The sequence below is a fragment of the Periplaneta americana genome, chromosome 15, assembly GCF_040183065.1.
Source record: "Periplaneta americana isolate PAMFEO1 chromosome 15, P.americana_PAMFEO1_priV1, whole genome shotgun sequence".
NCBI classification, from domain to species: domain Eukaryota; kingdom Metazoa; phylum Arthropoda; class Insecta; order Blattodea; family Blattidae; genus Periplaneta; species Periplaneta americana.
In genome coordinates, this window is record NC_091131.1 from 165,727,031 (window position 1) to 165,747,334 (window position 20,304).

The 20,304-nt window shown below is 35.7% G+C and overlaps 1 protein-coding gene across 1 annotated transcript in view; it reads right to left on the bottom strand.

Moving 5' to 3' along the window:
* Window positions 1-210: 210 nt before the first annotated feature.
* LOC138715503 (uncharacterized) overlaps window positions 211-20,304 on the bottom strand; it is a 101,887-nt gene continuing 81,793 nt past the window's right edge. Inside the window, exon 7 of the mRNA XM_069848492.1 lies at window positions 211-1,826. The gene's annotated coding sequence lies outside the window, so the exon portion shown is untranslated. The remainder of the gene's footprint in view (window positions 1,827-20,304) is intronic.

Below are 20,304 nucleotides of genomic sequence, written 5' to 3' on the forward strand. Positions count from 1 at the left end.
CTTCATTTTCTGATATTGCAGCATATTCATTATCACTGATGATTACATCAGTCATAATGCAAATTAATATAATAAATTATTAAATCTTTTAACAGAAATACTCAGATTATATTAATGGTTTATAAACTTTATTTGCTGCAACAGTGTACACATTCCTGTAGCAATGTGCGATAAGTAAATTTGCAAAAAAAAAAAAGATTACACAGCCAATTCAATTCTCACTGTATTCAAATTATACTATATATTTTCGTCAATTATATAAAATTAAAAACTACATTCATAAAATGTATTTATTTAAGTTTGAACTACAATCTTCGAGCAAAAAGCAGTAGGCCTGCATAAGCTACTTGTCAAGTGCATAACAAAATGTTGGAAATAGAAAAAACTCGACTGCTTTTCATTTTCTCAAACTTTGCTTCGATTTTGTTGTAATGCACTTACCCCACATGTAGCTTAATATACTATTATTTAATCACATTGAGATCATTTTAAGTGAGAAACTGTCTTACATTACTTCATAAATCTAGGTGTTGCACTATTTTACTTTTGTATTTGAGCGAAACTGTGTGAAGTCCAGATTTATGTGAGATTAGTTCAAAGGTGTTATTGTAATTATTGTTGATGGAAAATTGCCACAATACAGACAGTGCAGCCACACTTCCAGCCTAATAGAGATTATAAATGTCAATACTTTCCAGATGCACAAGTTCCATGGCACTAAAGTATATAAAGTTTCTTCAGAAAATATAACAATATATTTTTATTGGAAAAAAAAAAAAGACTGATTAGAACAAACTAGACTATTTTGTAATTTAGAATACTGGTGTGAAAAATTTTGTTAAAACATTTTTTAATGGCGTGTAGGTCTCTGCTATAATGATGTTTTCTCAAATAACAACTTCGTTAGAATATTTTCTGTAATAATTTTATTGTATTGGCAACAATGGCTGAAAGTCTGGCAGTTCTGTCTTGCAAGTATATATGGGCTTTTTGTAACATTTTATTTTACTTTTATACAGTTTTGCCATATGCTAAAACTACAATTTCTGTTATAGTTTTCGGATAATCACGATGTTTCAGAGGTTCGTATGTTCTTTACCAGTCCTTTCAAGGTAAATAGAAATTTCATTTAAAGAGAAGCCCATATATGTTGTGTAGAACCCAATTGAAAGAAATACTGTACTGTATTTAATGTTCTCCTTAGAATGATGTTGCAACTTTTGTAATCTCGAAGGTCATTAGTTCATTTCATGATTTTTTTTTATCAGTGAGACATTTATTCCATATATTGTTATATGGAACGACTCTATAAGAAATTTATACTCAATTATGGATTTTTATATGTATAAGGAAGATTATTAGATGATACTGAGATTTATATATCTATGTAAAAATTTTATGTTTTTTCTTCCTTAATTATTACTTTCGACTTTTTTTCTTTTAGGTGAAGACCACCAGACATAAAATTGTTTTGATGCTCTTACAGTAAAACAGCTTCACGTTTCAAAATAATATGCTTTGATAAAATTTTTGTCTTCCATAAAATTGAATTATGTCAAGAAGTGCAATTACCCCTCCCCATGAGAAAAGACCCTTAACAGTTTTCTCTCTCAAGTAACAAGGCCTAAATAATGTATTGCTGCAGTATTATAGGAAGTCTAGTGTAAGAAGCTTTGTATATATTATAACACCATGTTATTGATAGGGTGTGGGAGTAAACTCAGTAAATGCTTTCATTTTTAAACATAATTTAAATACTTTTTTTGCATCATCTCTCCTTTCTTTTCATCAATGTAGGTGCAGAAAATGGCAATCAAAGTTGTGATCTGTAAGCAAAGGTAAGCATTAGTTACAACCTGAAAGAAAGTCGTAGCAAGTGAACACTGTCACGAATCCCATTTCTGGATAAAATGTTGTCCAAACTGTTTTTAAGTCTTCAAAGTAAAGGAACGGTATCTATTTAATAAGTGATTCTGATTAACGAGTTAATTATTTAAAGAATTCAATAGTTGAGCCTCTGGGATGAAAACCATTGTAAATTGCTAACAGTAATTGGTTTGCTAGCTTTGACAAATTAAGTTAAAGTGACAGAATGTCATCATAGACAGATTTGTAAAATAACAAGAAATAACACCAAGAATCAATCCTTTCTTTTCAAATCCTCTTAACTTATCCTTTCATTAAATAGTATATCGAAAAGTATTGTAATGGCTTGAAAATCAATTTTCAGACTGATAAAAATATAAGATCAATTTTATAGGATACTGAAAAATCTGACAGTCTTTTCTCCCTTATTATTACACAAATTTGTGTGTTCTATACTCAGTAGTTAATGCACCACGAAATGTAGAAATAAAAAATTAAGGAAAGTTGTGCAACTTATTAAAAGCAGATTCATATGAATTGCACTAAACTATTTGAAATATGTCCCATTTACAACTAATTAAATTTGACACGAATTTTCTTATAATACAATTATTCCATAGCTACGGTATAAAATGTTTAATGAGTGTGAACATTTTACATGATGGATTGCTTTTCCTTGGAAATGATACGGTACTGTCACTAAAAAGAAAACTATTCAATTTCATTTTCATCTTTGAATGTAATAATAGTTCTGTCAGTGGTTGTTTGTTTTAAGTTACGATCAAATATTTTCCGAGGCCTACAGTAGCTTGTTTTGTTAACATAATATATTTTATAAAGCATATAGAAATGTCTGTTATTTATTACAAGCTAAAAACAGAAAACTAGATAAAAAAATATCTTTTATATTTTATCCTTAAGATTGTAAACCCAGAATTACTTACTAATATCTGTACTGCAGTTCCATGTAGGGTTCCCAACTGTAGGTAAGTGAATTCCATGACAACTTATAAGAGGCACAGAAAAAAAAAAAGCGCTAAACTGGAGAATTCCCACGGTATCTTTGAACCGTGGCGTTACGTTTAGCACCAAATTTAAGTAAATACACAATCTTGCCAAAATAAGGACACGACGTTGGTGTGTGGCGTCGTTGGAGGGAGAAATTTGTTTCTTTTCTCTCTCTACCTCCTTCGTTCTGAACATTACTGAGAGATAGCACCACTGTTAGCTACAAGATATATTTGCGCAAATATATTGAAGTAGATTATGTGACCTATTACGTGACTTAGATGAAAGTCTCGAGACAAAACAGTTTTGCTATATTTATTAAATGTTAAGCACAGGAACGCCATTTCGTAATTTTATTTAAGAAACAAGCCAAATAAATTATCTTTGCATAAAAAACGAATGCTCCCTGGACCAAATTATCGTATTTTATAATTGTTTGAATGCAACAGAAGCCAGAAGTCTTGCACTTGACTAATGCAGTGAATTATTTAAGAATATAGTCGCGAATTTTACTACCACCATTTCGATTGTGTTTTGTTTGGCACGGCTCGGTACGGCCTGGTGACTAGTGGCCAGCGAGTAACATCGACTATCGACATTGCTCTGCCGTGGGTATTATCCAGTTGTTCCAAAGTACAGCCCAACACAATTAGTTGCTATGACCATTTTAATTTAGTAGGTCACACATCTTAGCCCACATGCCAATATCTGCAAACTAATATTCACTTGTTTGTCACAGTCTGCTGACAGACATAAACATCAACATTACAAACTGGCATTAGTGCTGGCAGATGTCACACTTGAATTTTTTTAACTTGTATTATTTTGATCTTGAGATTTGGTTCTCTTTATCAGATCTGGCCTACTCTTAATATAGTCACAGAACCAGTATATGAAGTGTGTAAATAAAGTAATGAGACTAGTTGTGTAGTGTTCGACCAGATAACACTGGTGATGCAGGTGAACATGCGATACACCATCAGTGCAAGTTGGACCTCGCTAGAGTCACGTTGGTTGTACACAGCGCGTGTTTTAGTGAAACAGGTTTTGCTTGTGCGTTCTGACAATGAGTGACATGAATTTCGAGCAACAGTGTGCAGTCAGGTTTTGGTTCAGACTTGGACACAGCGCAACAGAAACGTTTGCAAAACTTCGGCAGGCTACAGAGACAGTGTTTTGTCAAGGGCCCAGGTGTTTCGGTGTTTTAAGGCATTTGCAGAAGGAAGAGAGTCAATTGAAGATTAACCTCACAGCGGAAGCCTTTGGTTGCAAGACCTGATGCAAGTATCGACAGAGTCTGGAATCTTGTTTGTGCAGATCATCGGTTGACAGTCACAATGATTGGGGTATAGTTGAATTGAGTCACACCACTGTTCATCAGATCTTGACCAATGAAATGGGGATGAGAAAAATCTGCTCAAAACTAGTTCCAAGAAACCTCACACAGAACCAAAAGGACATGAGGGACAGGTGCGTTGGCTTTTTGGGACTGATTGAAAATGATCCCCATTTTCTGGAACGTGTTGTTACCGGTGACGAGATTTGGGTGTTTGAGTATGACCCGGAAACCAAGCGCCAGAGCATGAAGTGGCACACTCCAAGCTCTCCAAGGCCAAAAAAAGCAGGAATGAACAAGTAAAAGATCAAAAGCATGCTGATGTGCTTTTTTGATAGCCAGGGCATCATTCACAAAGAGTTTGTGCCTCCACGTCAAGGGTTAATCAACACTTTTACCGAGAGGTTCTTGAAAGACTTCGCAAAAGGGTCATGAATGTGAGATCAGACATAAAAAAAACAATTGGGTGTTGCATCACAACAATGCGCCTTGTCACACAGCAATTTCAGTAAACCTTTTTTGGCCAGTAAGAACATTCCTGTGGCTCCTCAGCCTCCTTATTCCCCCGACTTGATTCCTTGTGACTTTTTCTTCTTCCTGAGATTGAAAACACACTTCAAGGGACGTCGTTTTGGGGTCCTGGACAACATTCAAATGGCTGTAACCGACCAGCTGAAGGCTCTTCCAGTATCTGAGTTCCAGCACAGCTATGAGTGGAAGAACCGTCTCCAGCAGTGTGTGGCTTCCCAAGGCAATTACTTTGAAGGGACAATATTCAATAGTAATGTTGAAATAAAACAAGTGAAAAAAAATCAGTCTCATTACTTTATTTACACACCTCGTATGCTCGTATGCTGCATTTTAGTTTCACCTGGATTTCTCCTTTCAAATGATTATCACTTGGTCCGCTCATGGTATCTGTGGACTAAAAACTGAAATCTCTCACACATCAGGCCTAAGCATTGAAAACAGACACTGGTAAAACAAAACAAACTAGTTTTAAAGGTACCTTATATTGAGTTTTTAAACACATTTTTGTTTCTTCATTATATTGTGAGTATCGAGTGAAATTTTAAGACTGCATTAACCAAGATGTCTAGGTCACTCCATGTGAGTAGAGTTTTCAAAGTAAAAAACACCCACAATTTAAAGTTATAACAATTTCAAATATAGTACATTGTAAAGATTTATTAAAAAGGACTCAAATCTCTTGTCTATATCACCCATGCTCAAAAAGCCGAATCCTGGACGTTTGGGAACCCTAGTTCCATGAGTTAACAGTTTCTTCAGAAATAAATTAATCACTCGATCACAAACGAAAAAAGGTAATTCCTTTTCAGTGTTAAAACCAATATATTGTCAGTAATAACTATGAGTTAACAATCTTTAATTCTGAAAATTACGTTATTGTGGCTTTAATCTCTTCATGGCAGAATGTAATGTACAGGACCAGCCTTAGCAGTTTTCTGGCCCAATTGAAAACAGGGGTCCCATGTTCACGGACAAGGTCTGCAGAATTATACATGTCTATTATACAGCGTGATCAGTTATGCTTTTACCACGGTACAGGATTTTTCCTGTGAGCAAGCTCCCCACTCATTTGCCATGCACCAGAGGCAGTAACAATCCTGCTTGCTTGCTTGTTGACCTTGCTGAATGTCACAGTCGTAGCGCAGTTGTTCCCAAGTGTGTGTTGTGTTGTTAGTTTCTTAATTCGACAGTGTACATAAAGTGTATTATGCCTCGTGAGTTTATTTATGATTCATATGTCAGTCAGCTCATGAAGTTCGAAGACGGTTTCAAGGAAGATTCCAGATCGTAAAACAGTCCATAATCTTTATCAGAAATTTCAGGAAACTGGAAGTGTACAGCCTAGAAACCAAAAAAGCAGCGTAGGGTTCTCACTGAATAAAGATTGCATGACATTCGTAATCGTTTAGAAAATTCTCCTAGAAAATCTCTTCATCGTGTTGCACAACAAGTAGGACTTTCATATGGGTCTGTGCAAAAGGCTACTAAATTACTGAACTTTAAGTCGTATAAAATAACTGTGGCACATGCTCTTCAGCCAGGTGACCCCGTACGTAGGCTCATATTTTGTGAGTGGATTCTGGAAAATGTGATGAATAATTTCCTAAAGGTATGCAAAAAATGCGTGGAGAATGAAGGCGAGCAGTTTCAACAGCTGATTTGATAATTTAGTAAGTAATGAGCCTCTTAAATTTGCTTGTGTATTGTACTGTTGGTTTTACTGTTTTACCCTCCTGCTAATCACGAGACCCGGCTAACGAGCTCGCCCATAGGCAAATAGTGAAATTATTACATGTCTTTTTAGTCCTAATCAAAATGTCAGAACAGCATTGTTACGAAATAATCAGTGTCGACACCAGTGGCGTAGCGTCAATGTAAGCTAAAAAGCTTAGCTTCCCCAGTTAATAATTTCATAATAAACCTGTACTTTATGGACAAAATTATTTATTAATTTTTAATAGAATTTATTTTTACGCGTTAAATATTGTGATGCGGCAGCTTAGGATGATTTGTGATGCAGCAGTAAACAAGAAGCCTGCACACACCAGCTTCCCAAGCAGACTGGTTCCGAGTTATCCCTTTTCGTGAGTTGTGTTCATCTGAAGTGTTAGTGTGCATTGTGGCTGATATAATAATAATAATAATAATAATAATGAGCGAAATAACAGTTCCTGACACTAATTTACTTGAAATTTTTTTAGGACAATTGTAGTATCAAGACTGACTTACAAACAAAAGTGTGATTTAAAAAACAAATGACCGACTCGCTTGCTGTCAATGAAGGGGACAACCAAAAGACAGTCGCATACTTGCGTAATGATACCAATACTACAGTCTAGTATATACAGTTGCGAAGCTCAATACGTAGTAAATACGCAAACATTAGATAGTTGCTCACCACTAGGATCGCTAATATCGCCTCATTACAGGCAATGCAAAATAGTACCGTCACAATCTATTGTTCCTAGCACCCTCAAAACTCGAGCTTCGTGACTGTATATAGTAGACTGTGCCAATACTGTATTTATTGACCGTTAATACTGTGATTTCTCTAAGTATGACAGGGAGTGAGCTAATGTTATACGTATATGTGTATATTTGTTAAGAGATATGTGTAAACCATGAAATCATATTTTACTACGTATCATTTGAGGTCATGCCTTATTGGTGTTACTTACGAGGTTCCAACCAATCTTCGACTGCACGCCATTGGTCGACACGTCCATAATTTTGAAGGGACCCCCCCCCCCCGATCATATGAAATGTATATAGCATATCGTATTTGAATAGCTTGTAGGGAATTGTGTACATTCTTTAAAGATATTTCTGCATAAATAGATTCTTATATTTGCTTTGAGCTATGATTGTCGTGTAGATAGTTGCATTCATCTACAACTGTTGAGCTGTCTAAGGCAGAATTGCGAAGCTGTGGGATAAATATGGTGAGGGTCTGCATTGCGTTGCCAACATTCAAACAGAAAATTATGAAATTGTCTGAATATTATTGCAAACATATAATATTTTTTTAATAACGATGTCTTACTGTCAAATTTCAATCACTTCTCCCACAAAAGAAACACAAACGGCAGCTACGAACAGACTACCATGATTAATTGATTAGCAAATTATGATGCAAGTTTACTAATGACGGGAAGTATCCGGGCTCTCCCCTGAGAATCTCGACGGAACCGTTTATCCTGTGAGTTCCAAAAGAATAGAAAAAACTCATATGTTTCATTGATGTAACAATTATTCTTCCTATGGGACATCATTTCTGCAGTACCTGGGAAAAATGACGTAAGTCAGTTTCCACAAACCTTTTTTGATAATTTATTGACAACTTACGGAACATCTGCTCGCTTGAAAAAGAGACACAAGTATTTCTCCCATTACAATAATTCATACAGAAGAAAATCAAATCGACATAAACCAGTGTGAGTTGTCAATAAATTATCAAAAAAAGGTTTGTGGAAACTGACTTATGTCACTTTTCCCAGGAATGATATGATTAATGAAAGTTGTCCCACCCTATAATCATCGCATACTTGGCAACGCTGATCTACATGAAGGCTAAAATAAAGAGAGCAGAATTCATTCCTATGTTTTCCTTGGTAATCACTGTTTAACTCCTGTAACTGTCACCCTAGATCATAGTACAGGGACATCATTTCATTTTTACTTCAATTTTTATTGTACTTGAGTTTTTGAATGTACTTCACTCCCACCCCTTCTACTAAGGAAGTTCCAACTCCACACAGAACCAAGACCGCAGATAGTAAGCACTACTGAGTTACTGAGTATAGTACGTTCCAGAAATATGTTCGCGTTTTCCAGTGACGAAAGAGCTTTCAATATTGAATCATATTTTCGCACAGGTACTGTCCGTTTGCCTACGTCGCATCCCGATTTCCCCCACCTGCTTCTGCTCGCCCCTCTGTAAAAGCTGGGCTGTCTTAGCTCTTTTCTGAAAACATTAATTTCTGTTAGGAATTGGACGTTTACGTAATATTATACAGCTGTTTAATTTAACTTAAATAAAAGGGCCTCGTTAAGTAATTAACTGTCACGTGATTTCCTCCCTTTCTACAATCCTGCGGCATAACCACTTGGACGGACAGTAGATAGCATGTCTGAGTAATTTTATATTTTCGGGTCGGGCAGAAGTGAAGATTGAATGTACAGTACTTAGAGTAGGTACAGAATTATTTCAACATGAGTTACTAGTACGAAGGACGAAACTGGCAATTGGAATTAGATGCAATAGTCTATAGTGCGATAATATGCATAAAAGAACTGAAGCCTGTATCGAAATGAACGGCCACCATTTTCAAAATTGTGTTTAAATATTCATATAATGATTATTTTTAAATTCAACTTCATTCTCTATATTGTACGCTAATGTGCTGTAGACAGTATAATATACACTGCATAATGAATACGTTCGCATGGATACTTCGTGAGTAAAAACACTTATTCTTAATACTGTACTGTACTTTGATTAAAGAAAGACCTAATGAAAATTATCAAACTCAAAATCGCGATATTTCCTAGTTTACGTAAATGGATGAACTACTTTTCTTCCTTCCTATACCTAGTAGAGTGATTTGTGTTTTACGCCAGTATCATCGAACTCCAGTCTTGGAGGGGGGGGGAGCAAGCGGTGTTTCCGGTTCTCTAAAGGTATAGACAGGTTAATATTAAAAATGTTAGTAAAAATAAAATGATGTCCCTGTATTACATATGATCTAGACTCACTAAATGCCTCACTGTTGAAGACTCTAATCTTGACGCGACGCGACACTACAGTTCGCGATAGTGACCCCCAGGGGCGGCTCGTCCATAAGAGCTGCGGAGCTGCAGCACTCCCTGCTTTGAAAGGAAAATAAAAATAATATTTATTTCAATTTTTAGAAGAATTGTTACAGCTTTTATTGGTAAATTGCTTTATATTTCATCTGGCCGGGAATATGTACTATTGTCTTATGCATAATCTTTTTGCGCGTCGACTGTATTGGAATTGACACTGCATTCAAAGTCGTCCTGGGATCTGCAGGGTTGTCAGTTCATAGAGAGTGTGTGTCATGCATGGTCAGGGGGTAGAGAGGTGAAGGGAAGCAGAGGGAAACTGCCGCTGTTTAAAACCCATATTTCGCTGCAGTGGCTTGCAGAACCAGACCATAAGGGATCTTTCCTCCCCTCCCACACCGCTATTGTAATGCTGCGTCAAATGGATTCTCTATTCCCTTGAAACTTAATGACAAAACTTTTATCTTCTTTTCACATACTTATTGTTGTAGAATCTTATCGAGTTAATATAACGAAAGTAATATTCTCTTTTGCCTTATTATTACGTATATATCCAGCCTCCAGCAGAACCTAATAGTTGCCTTAACTCAAAATGATTGCACGAGTATAAATCCTTTTGATATAGCACGTAAAATACGAAAGAGACTTCTTTTCCAGTTTTAGAAAATTGTTGACCATCAGTATATCTGAGTGTTGCTTTGATGTGACGTCTTAATACCGTAACTTAACCAGTGCAAATGTGCAAGCATGAGTGTGTGTGAATTACAGAATATTAATTTTATTTTTCTCAACTTTCCCTTGCGGAGAATATTGATGTAATGAAGTGAAATTAAAGAGTTGTCCGTTACCCGACTTAAATAGTGCATATAGGCTATGTAAGGAAGTATAACAATGAAATTTACGCTAAGAATTTGTGGTTATGTGGATGTGAACAAAAAAAAAATCTGTATTTTGTTTTCCTTGCCTCCTCTTCGTGGTGATGCTGCATGGACTAGGAGTGGTGTGACAGATTTAGGACATTTGCCCCTAAAAAGCAAAATGCACGAATCTTCTCAGTCTCACCTGAAAAATGTTGTTTCTTTGGCTATGTTACGCAACTCATACTGCTGTGCAATTAAGTGAAACGAACAGAACAAACATAATCAAGAAGTGAGAAAAAATCGTGAAATTATTTTTAAAAAATATTGATTGTATCAAATTTTGTGGCCAATATGAACTTCCCCTTAGGGGACATGATGAAAAAACGATTCGAACCTGATGTGTTTCGTGGGTTGCTACAGTCCGTGAGTAATCTAAACGAGCCTCTCAAAAATCATTTGGGACATGCCACTGTTTAAGATTATTCTAAGACAATTCAGAATGAACTGGTAGATTGTAAGTTGAGTGTCTGCCAATCTGAAATTCAGACTGAAATCGATGGTATTAGTTTTTCTTAGGGATTAGCAAATGGTCCCTCAGACATCTCCCAACTAAGTCAGGAAGTTTTGGTTTTTCGATATGTGGTGCATTTATTTTTGTTCTATACTTATTAGTAATGGTATCAAGAAGTGAAATTTGTATGTACCGAAATCTACTGCAGCTCTCCCAATCCACAAGTTCACGAGCCGCCACTGGCGACCCCTATTAGTAATGCTAGCCTGCTATCAGCTGTCTAAAAATTGTGTTACTTACCTCATAGCGGAAGCTGTTGAGCAAGTCCTATGTCAGGTGGAGTGTCACTGTTCTCACTACCCCTACTGCATCACCGTCATCAGTATTACTAATGTTATCACTGCCGTAAACCCCCTTAAATTTATAATAATTAGACTTGCAATGTTGGGGACCGATAGGATGCGTTACGGCAGAGCCTTCTTTAGTTACAAGCCGGGGCATGGGTAGGTTTGGCAACGCAGAGTGGAGGCGGGAGATTTTAGAGTGATATTGTGTTTGCTCATTGCTTTCGTTATACGTAACGCGTATTTTTTTAATATTACTTCATGCACAAAGGTAAGATCAAGATTCAGAGTAGTGATGTAAATTATTACGGGTTCGAAAATAGTGTTTTATTGCAATCAATTAGCTATACTTCAGAATACGGCGTAAGTAGGCTACTTACATACAAAGGCTGCCACTTAAAATAATTACAAAAAAAAACATGTTTTTGATAGTACGAAGATAAATAAATAAATAAAAAAATATATTCTTTGCATCGAAAATAATAAAATCAATAATGCAATACAGACGTAAGTTCCTTCGCAGTATTCTTAAGTTCCTTTCAGTTAACAAATTTGTGGCTAGCAAATTGACAATGTTTAGCGACTTAATGGTGTTTCATCTGTGAAAGGTTTAGGATATATTTTAATATTATCTTATACGATTATCTATCGTGTTTTTCTACAAATATTTCAGATGCCTAGAAAGTGCTGTGTGCCTATGTGTCGTAGCAACTACACTTATAATTAAAAAAAAATAAAAACGTAGGCCTACTTGTTTTTTTATTGATGGTACAAGGGAAAATAAATAAATACTTAAAGAAATGTTACTTGTACCAAAAATAAATAAAATAATGACGTATTTTCGCAATAACCTATTCCAATCAATTAACCATTATGTGGCTAGTAAATTGACAATGTTTTTGCCGCTTAATGTTGTTTCACCTCTGACGTGAAAGGTGTAGGATATCATATGCATTTTAATTCCATGTGATTATGTCGTGCTTTTCTAAAAATATTTCAGATGTCCAGGAAGCCAGTTTTAGTTTGAACCTGGCCAGTCACCATAACAATGCTGTTATCCTAAATTATTTGTTATAAACTTTTAAAAATATAATTTTATGTAAATATAACTACAGAAAACAAGCTAAGAATGTGAATTATGCAAATAGGCCTAAAATAAAATGTAAATAGAAGAAACTATTGACATTCCTATTATAATAAAAGTATGAGGATGTAAATATAGTTAAGCCAAGTAAAACAATCTATGAAAAAATGAAAACATCCCTTCAACATAATACGTAACAAAAAGTGCATGTAGAGTATACAACGCTCACTGAACGAATATTTCACTTTTATCACTGCCAATGTTGCGCTATAATCGTATATGCAAGGTAGGCTATAACAAAAACCTAAACTAACTAAACCTAACCTGTCAAAGAAGCAACAAGTTATACTAAATATGTGTAAAATGGGCCTATGTCTCTATAGTGGGCGGGACATTAGTAACATTGGGTGATTATATGCATCTACAAATTATAGATAGTTCTGACGTATAGCAGGCATTCCGAATCTTCAACAAAACTGCAACATTTATGGGATCACAAAACAGCTGTTTACAATGACTTTGAAAACCAACGGCGTAACTTTATTGATATAGCAGGCAAGACCCAACAATTTCACTAGAATTCTGATACACACAAATCACAAATAAGAATATAAAAATGTGGTTATACAATATTTAATAGAATAGTCAATTACTTTGTCATCCGTAACCGTAAAAATTCCCAAAGACTGCAACCATTTTATTTTCATTTATTGTCTTGTTTTTATCACCAACACGCATTTAGTTTATAATACATCAACAATTAACGTTTGGTACGACCGCAAACATAATTCCATCGACACGCACTTATATTGTAACATTAATTTACATTGAAAATCGGCATTAGCACAAACACGTGTACTGTACGGTCAGCCTCCGGGTGACAGTAAATTACAGTGTTGCCGACGTATGGCCCCGGCTTGTAACTAAAGAAGGCTCTGGTTACTGTGGTTTCAAGTTAGCTATCTGTTCACTAGTCAGTACTCTAGCATGCATAAACAGTGTACCTGCTGAATAATTATGCCCAAGGTTGAAGGTTTTCAGGCGCATATATTTGCAGGGGGAATTTGGTGAGTTTTTTTTAAGTGAATGATGCGAATATTATATGTAACTTAATACAAATATACGAGATTACAAGCGATATTATATACAGAGATATTGTAGCACGAAATTCAAGGAGGAAACTCAAACCCACGAATAATTCTACAGTATGAACTATAGTTCTTCTGCACATAAGGAAAGATGCTTAAAAATATATCTATAATGCTGTGTAGCGTACATTTACTTTTAGCATTGTCCAGATTTGTTTATATACACCTTTGTTATTCGTGTAATTGATCCCAGAACCAAGCAGTGGCGTAGCATGAAATTTTGAGCAGGGGAAGCTAACTCATGTTGTCTTTCATGCAATATGAGAAAACGTATTACAAAAATACAGTCTTAAAATAAATAGTAGTCAATTTCAAGTCAGCAGTCGAAGTTTGGTTGGAACATCGTAAGTAAAACCAATAAGGCATAACCTCAAATGAGACGTAATAAAATACGATTTCACGGTTTACACATATCTCTTAACAAATAGACACGTATACGTATAACATTAGCTCACTCCCTGTCATACTTAGAGAAATCACAATATTAGTATCATTACGTAAGTATGCGTCTGTCTTTTGGTTGTGTCCTTCATTGACAGCAAGGGAGTCGGTCATTTCTTTTTTAAATCACACTTTTGTTCGTAAGTCAGTCTTGATAATACAACTGTCCTAAAAAATTCAAGTAAATTAGTGTCAGGAACTGTTATTTCGCTCATTATTTATTATATCAGCCACAGTGCACACTAACACTTCAACTGAACACAACTGACGAAAAGGGATAACTCGGAAACTACTTATTTTAAATGTTAAAGCTAGCTTCTTTTCGAGCCTTGCGACTAGGGTAGTTTAAAAGGGATGGAAAATCTGCGGGGTGGATTATACAGAAGAAACCGATCTGCTTGGAAGCTGGTGTGTGCAGGCTTCTTGTTTACTGCTGCATCACAAATAATCCTGAGCTGCCGCATCACAATATTTAACGCGTAAATATAAATTCTATTAAAGTTAATAAATAATTTTCTCCATAAACTGCAGGTTTATTATGAAATTATTATTAACTGGGGAAGCTGAGCTTTTTAGCTTACATTGACGCTACGCCACTGGAACCAAGTCAATGTCCTCGTACTAGCTCACATCCCCGGCCTATGTACCATACTGCAGTCAACTTGTATAATCTGTCCCCAATATTACAAGCCTAATAATAATTTCATTAATCATGTATGATAGGCGTTCATCTTTTTCCAGTATTGTTTTTCTATATGTTCAATGTGTCTGCAGAATCCTTCTCAGTCTTCATTTGTCACAAGAGAAAGTGCAGTTTTTGTCACTTGCATTAATTTCTGTAGATTTTCGCCCGTGACATTATTGGCCCTGACAATACGTTTCACTTTAGTTCAAGCCAATTCAATTGGACTCATCTCGCACATGTAAGGCGGGAATCTAAGAACTTTGTGGTTATGTTGTTCCAAAATATCAATTCTGTAATTTTTTTGCTTTAGCTTCAGATATAGAATAATGTTATAGAGGTCGTTCTTTCTCATATTTTCATCACAGTTCACCTCTTTCTTGCGAAGCCAAGAGATCATGTCTGTCTTTACTGCATATGCAGATGACGGTTTGTCAATCTGCAGACAGATACGGAGCGTTGTTGAGAACAATAACTGATTGAGGAGGAGGATTGGATATCAACTTTTGTATTACCTATCTTTCAAAATTTTCGGCGTTCATGTGACCGTGGTAATCTCCCGTTGCACTTCCGGCTTTATATATGTTCTGCATTAGGAAGGAAGCCATTAATTCTTCCTACATGTGCCACGATCAATCCTTGTTCAGAGTTTACATTCGTGTGGACATTTACACTCATTTTGCCAACATTTTCGAAATGTCATATTGCTATTCACCCAGGTCTCGTCTATATAAAAGAACAATGTCTCTTGCTCCGGAATTAATTTATTTGCACCAGATTATCTCTCTCCAGTCTACGATGGGTGAAATTATTTTCAGAACGTCTTGTAATATTGAACACATACAATGATGATACACAAGCTTCAGTACGTTATCTGTTGTTTTTATTCTCCGCTTCCTCACACCGCAAGTTCCAAGATTGGAGTCAACAGTAGACGCTATGGGTCGATTTCTAAAACACGGACGAAATCGTGGTTCCAAACCTCGGCTTTTAACCCGCGATCGAGGTCTGAATCCTTATGCGATTTCTAAAACGAAGTCGAGACGCGGCTTGAGAAGAAACCAAGGTTCGTGTGTTTTATATATGGCAACGCAGCTAAGAATCGATTTTTATTCTTGTAAATAGTCGATATTAGAAAGAAATGAACATCGGGATTAATATTTTTATTGAATTCCAGTAAATCATATTCTTTTGTTTTCAGCTAAGGTCAGATTACAAAAGAAAAAGTTTATAATATAACATAATGTAATAATTTTGTATTATTAGTTTTACCATAGTAATTAAAATTAAAGTAATTGTTAGATATATTTTGTGTAATAATAGGGTCAGCGGTAGCCCAAACCCTTTAACCAGTATACGCCCCTGGCTAAGGTATTGTTATATTTGCTAATTTACAGAATATACGAATATGTACGTTTAAAATACTAGCACTAATTACAGGGAACTGATTTTTAGGTCCCAGAATTATATTTCCCAAATAATTAGCACAAGTCGAACGTTTATATTGTAGTTTATCATTTGTTCATAGCTACTGCCAACATTAACTACCTGAAAACCCGGGTCTAACGAATCAATAACCTAAATATTAACTGGATTAAATAATTAGCACAAGTCGAACGTTTATATTGTAGTTTATCATTTGTTCATAGCTACTGCCAACATTAACTACCTGAAAACCCGGGTCTAACGAATCAATAACCTAAATATTAACTGGATTAAAGTTGCAATTGAAACTAAAATATTATATGGTTCTATTTTCACATATAATAGGCCTACTACGTGGAAAGCCCCAGTAGCATAAAACTTAAAATAAGAATACAAAATCACGCTTGCTTCATACATATTTTTGTAGGCCTACATTATATTCGAGTATTAAATAAAATGTCTAGAACTACTGTAAAGACTAAGAATTAAGTTACATCGTCGTATAGACATAAAGGTGTAATTAGTATAAAATATTAGGCTTATATCTTACTTCCCTCAAAGCAACAAGAAGGTGTAAAAAACTTTTCAACCTGGCGCCTCCTGCATTTCGTTGCAGATTATTATTTAGAATTCTTGCTAAATTTTGCGTTGATTCCTTGGAAAATCGAAAATATTCGCATAAAATTATCGTTGTTATATAGTTACAAAGTATTATTCCTGTATCTCGTCACTCTAATCCGAGATTTAATATTTGTAATCACAAATTTTCCTTTCATAGTCATCCAGCTGATCTACTTCCTCCATCTTGTATACATGAAGCCATGGTTTTAAACCTGCCCCAGCCGTGATCTCTGCTTCAGACCATGGTTTCGAGCCATGGCTCAGAAAAATGAAAAAGACCTCGTTTTATAAATCCAAACGCGGTTTAAAGCCATGGCAGTGGTCTAGACCTCGTTTTAGAAATCGACCTTGTGTCTACAACGTCTTTGGAGAGGGTATTGCTCTCTCTAACTAATTTGTTTCAATCAGTCTTTCGTGACGTTCATGTTGCACATGCGCAATAAGCAATAAAAAATACTGTTATTGTGTCAGTGGCGGCTCGTAGTCAAATGTCCGGAGTAGGCAAAATTTACAAAACATTATGACATAATATATACAGTGACCATCAACCGCCTACATTCCGGACACTCATAACCCACAAAGCAATACGTATTTTCAATTCTATATTAAAAATGCTTCGCTTGCAGTACGTGCCCTAGTGCAGGCACAATTGGGGAACGCTGAGCTTAAGATTATCTTACCTTCATTTGTACAGTAGGTCTGTGCGCCGATCCTTCTTACAAGCATACCGCTTAATGACGTCATCATACCACGACTCCTGTTTTACTAACGAATGTAGAAGTTCTCTTTCAATTGATGCTGTTGCTAAAAACTAGAGCGTATTCCGAATCTCACTGGACTGGTGGACAACAATGACGTCATGTGCAGCGAAATGGAGCAAAGCTGTTGGAAGGTTCGATGGCTGTCATGACGGCTGTACAAGTTGTTGTCTGTGCTGTGCTAGCAAGATTTTGCGAAATTTCCGTATTATCATCTCATTAAAAAAAAAAAAAGAGAGCATAAACAATTTATTTCTTGAACCGGTAGTAATAACTGGTCCGTTGACATATTCGCTCATAAGCCATTAGCATATTGTTTTTACGTTGTACTCATTACAAGGGGTGGTCGGTCCTTATGTGCTCATGTGCTACAGCACATAATAAAAGTGAGAGAGAAAAATATTTTTGTGCGAGATCGTGCGTATTTGCTTGTTTTCCGCACAGAACCAATACGCGGTAAGTGTGAAATACCACATTCAATATTCCCAACGTAACACACATAACAATTTCCCTCTTCTTACCGCTTAAGCGCGACATTCATTTTACTGCTTTAGGCTTTTAATATATTATTTTTAGAGACGTTTAACATAGTAATAATTATAAATTGGAAACTTACCACTGCAATTTCACCTAAATTGCAATGTCAATTATTGTTTTTAAATATTTGCAAAAATTAAGTAAAGTCTACTACTCCACGAAACTTATTGCATTCCTGATACAAGTAACATTAAGGAAGCCGTGAAAAAATCAACGAGATTCCAGATGCCGATGTTATTACTGCAATATGTTATATAAATAATATTGTTAAAATATTAAAACGAAAAATAAATCATTACATAACCTTACCGTTTGTTTTAAGTTCGCATTTATAGACTGGGGGGGGGGAAGACAGACGTATATCACGGCTGCTGGAGTATAGTAAACACAGAAAACATTTTACAGCAACAATGTTGAAGAAAGATATTTTGGTGTTCCGAAGTTGGCGTCATTAAACAGAAACCAACATGGAGATTTCATTGCATCTAATTATAAATTCATCTTTCAGGTATGTAATAAACGATCTTCGCACAAAATAATGTACGATACACGAGCGGTATGTTTGTTTTCATGTTCTCGGAAATTAAAAGAAGCTCAACTACGTTTCGCTTTTTCAATCTTTTCCTCGACCATGAAAACATCAACATACCGCTCTTGTAACGTATATTACTATTGTTTTAAAAACTTCAAAAATATTTGTTTAATTCAAATAGTTACCGTATGTTTCCGTTCTATATTGTTAAAGCATTTGAATCGCCCGCCTTGACACGTTTCATCATTCACCCTCCACTGTAGTGCGAGTCGTGCTAAGCACAGATGTCGACATGGAGAAATGCGCGTGATTCAGTTACCCTTTTCTCTTCCCCGCAAGTACCGAAAACCTCCACAAACTGCGGCCCTTTTGTGCTCACCAAAGAGTAGCCAGAACAGAATAGCCAACTTATGTATTTAGTACCAGAACTTCATTTATTAAAAATGTATTTAAATACGAAACAATTATTTTTTCTATTAGAAATGTGGGTTTTAGCCGTTGGTTTCAATTCTTCTAGTTAATAAAATTAGACATATATGTTTACCTTTGTAAATATAGGCTACGCATTTTAGCTCTATTCAATTGCGGACTACCTACTGTTTGAATGAGAGGGTTGGGCACACTAATGCGCGGTCGGGCCACACGCAGACGTGTTTTTCAAATCTGTGTCTAAAATCATACCATAGTGTTGTTAAGTGTAATATTCTTACTTCTCCGAGGTGAGTGCCTGTGTTGGACTATTGACATGAATTCATTAAAATCAATATTTTCTTCTAAATCTTTAGAAGGTAAAATACAAATTAAACAATTATAGAAAAAAGTCTAGTGCTACAAATGGAATGATTTAATACTAAGGTGATAGACAAGTTCGCCAACAGGAAGGAGAATGGACTTCAATTTTCGTCGTTAGGATGAGTGCTATTATTATTATTATTATTATTATTATTATTATTATTATTATTATTATTATTATTATTATTATCATTATTATTATTAATTTTTTGTAGTAGCACATACGTATAAAAAGTCACGAGCCGCCACTGCTCATTACAAACAATACAGCAAACCCAGTGATCTCGCTCAATGGCAGAACTAAAGCGGAATACACCGCCATGACACAACAGTGCAGGATGTCATTCGTCTGCTAATTCCCGCCCTATACAAGAACCAATCAGATTAGCTGTTGGTGACTACCACCATCTCTGCAAGCTGATGGAACCGGTGCGACACCGGTGGAGCATGAGTGACGTCATCGTTGAAATTCGAAACACCGTGATGCCATCAGATTGCTCACCGCTGAGATTCGGAATGTACTCTACGGCGATCTTCGCTGGGATTCCGTTCCGTTTATTTGAATGTGCATAGTTTCTTTACAATGATGAACGTCAACGAACATCGCTGGGCTCGACGAACAACGTCGGAGTTTGCTTTCGAGACAAAACCTGGCGATCATCGCCGAGAAACCAATTGTAAAGTTACAGTAGGTCATGAACTAAATCATTTAATAAGATGTGATTTACACATTAAACATACCACAATGGCGGTAGAACAGAAATATTTATGCAATTTCTCCACTAATGAAGACGAGATATTAATTGATTGCTGCGATTTTTTGTTTTAGTAGATTTCAAACAAATTCTGTAGGATTTAAATCACAGTGGTAAGGCACTATGAAGCCTTTTTGCTTTAAAATTGCATCGACTTTAAAAGTAGGATTCGGTTTATTATGGCGCACAATTTGCAAAAGTTCCCCTTTCTTAAATGTGGGTCAAAATGTATTTTTTCCTGAGTGAGCCACTGTATTATTTCATCTT